Source organism: Aplysia californica, unplaced genomic scaffold, assembly GCF_000002075.1.
Source record: "Aplysia californica isolate F4 #8 unplaced genomic scaffold, AplCal3.0 scaffold00381, whole genome shotgun sequence".
Lineage (NCBI taxonomy): Eukaryota > Metazoa > Mollusca > Gastropoda > Aplysiida > Aplysiidae > Aplysia > Aplysia californica.
Window position 1 is genome coordinate 499,638 of NW_004797651.1, and position 2,500 is coordinate 502,137.

Below are 2,500 nucleotides of genomic sequence, written 5' to 3' on the forward strand. Positions count from 1 at the left end.
TGGGGGGGGGGGGTTTGGGAGGGGGTATTACCCACAAGTCACTTGGTACCTTGCTAAAATACTGGGGTCGAATCCCGAATGAGGCTTTCTTAAAACCTGATTTTTTTTTGGGGGGTGGGGGGGTGGGGGGGTGGGAGTAGGGTCTCAAGACTCTCCACTGTCTACCCAGTACTAGCATTGTGAGATCGTCGGAGAGCTGTCCACTTGGATACATGGATATCTATACGGAATGCAAAATGTTTCAGGAGAGAGAAAAAAACAACAACAGTGTTTCATTCTTTTTACAATTTTACCTAAATTATGTACGCCAATTTTTCTTGATTTGTTTTCTAATATTTCGGTTTTAAATTTTGATAGAATATTTTTTAGCACATGCAATCGATGTCACAGATTACGAAACTGTATTTTTTTAATTTAAAAAAAAATTTTTTTTTTTTTTTTGGGGGGGGGGGAATTGAAATCAGAATTTTGGGCTTTGTACATTTTAACAGCTGGGCGACGATAATATAGTTGTTCTCCAAATTATGCTCAAGTGTATTTCCAAAACAACTGAGCCTATAGAAGGTGGAGGGCCTGGGAGATGTCGGTGGCCTAGTGGTTTTAGGCATCCAGACTCGCAATCGTATAAAGTCGTGGGTTCGAATCCTGACAGGTGCCAAAGGATGAGTCATTGGGAAAGGCATTTTACACGAATTTTCCTCACTTCATCCAGGTGGGAATGGGTACCCGGTTAGAAACAAAGAAAGATCTTGTCAGTTTGTTAGTGTTTGAGCGCTTAAATAAAATCAACTGCCCGCATTGTATGCTTCCCGGGAAGCTCAGAATGTTTCTGAGTGTTCTATGGTTTGCTGGGGTAATAATGTAATGTAAAGCGCATAGAGCTTGCTGTTGAGCGGAGGTATGCGCTATCTATACAAATGTTATATATGATTAAACTCCACAAAATCCCACGTTCAAGCAAGCCCTGTTGTGAGATTCCAACCAGGGCCATCTTCTTAACTCCAGCTGGCCCATAGGGATCCACTGGAAGTTGGGAAGACAGTAAGATCAGATCAGATCAGATCAGATACATCTTTATTGTCCAGATTCTGGCACACTGGTTTGGTGTTTCACCACACACACACACACACACACACACACACACACACACACACACACACACACTCCTCTCTAACACATCCTCTCTTCCACACACATCTGTGCACATAGCCATAATAATACAATTATAGTATTCTTGCACTCACAAACAGGCTCACAGTCACATGCATAATATTATATTTATGAGCAATAGTTAAAAACATTAACATTGTTAAGATAACAGATCAAAGCAAGGAAATAATAGTAAAAAGTTACGTAATCAAGGTGGCTGTAGACTGAGACGACAGTCTCACATTGACTCACATATGAATAGATCATTTATGAATGGGTCTGAAATGGGTTGACAAAATGAAAATCTTTCAGTCTTTAACCACGATGAATCGCTCATCAGGTAATTCCACGACAAATAGAATTGTGAACAAGTGACGAGGGACAGGGATGGGATTGAATCAGTCAGTAAGTCTCAGGAATGTATCGGCCTTTTGCTAAAACTGTTTTCAGGTACTATTTTACATAACAGAGTTGCATTTACATTAAAATCAAATATGTTCTCTCATGGAACTGCCCCCGTGGTTTTATGCACCCCGCATAATTTAGCAAAATTTGATCTTTTTTTTTGTTTTGTTTTTGTGCATAATTTCTGATTATTTTCCTTTATTCAAATTAACAGAATCGCATAATTTCACATTTTGGGGGCTCAGTTTGCATAATTTCAGAATTTTTCTTGCATAAAACGACGGGGACAGATTATTACCCCAGTATACCAGAAAACACTCAGAAACATTCTCAGAAATATACAGTGCAAGCAGCTGATTAAGTGCTCAAACGCTAACAAACTAAGGCGTCGTTCACTGCTAGTGTCAGGCAGCCTGAGGCGTCATAGAAAGTACGTGGGTGGTTGGCGGGTGCTCTGGTGTGGTTTTCTTCTCCTTTCCTATCAAACATCTATCGTCCTTATCTCCCCTTCTTCTTTTTTTATGTTTGTTACTCTCTTGTAACACCTCTAATCTTCTGGCGCTCATATGACCTTATGCAGTTGCGAGCGCAGTAAAACCTCTACTAAAACTAAAAATAGAAAGTACGTGCTTCTGGAAATGCATGGACATAAGAATGAGCAGAACATAAATAAAAGTATTAATTTGTCCCTGTCGCAAGCAAATCACTTATGTCCATTTTTTTTAGAATTTCTTGTTTTGTTGTACTTTTCCAATTCATCTGCCCAAAGCTCTATCAAAGATGCAACCCCCCCACCCGGCGGTGCCACTGACTGAAATGTCTTTAGGCCATTCCCAAATGGCTTTATAAATGGGCTGTTCCAACAATGTCCTACTCATAACTGTGCCTGAACTACTTGATGGAACTGCTGCTTTTTCTTTCCTTATCCTTACTATCGTCATTTTCC

The 2,500-nt window shown here is 40.0% G+C and overlaps 1 protein-coding gene across 1 annotated transcript in view; it reads right to left on the reverse strand.

Annotated features, from left to right (window-relative positions):
• The window catches only part of LOC101848765, a gene marked incomplete in the record, with an annotated part of 111,034 nt that overhangs the window by 54,745 nt on the left and 53,789 nt on the right, over positions 1-2,500 (reverse strand).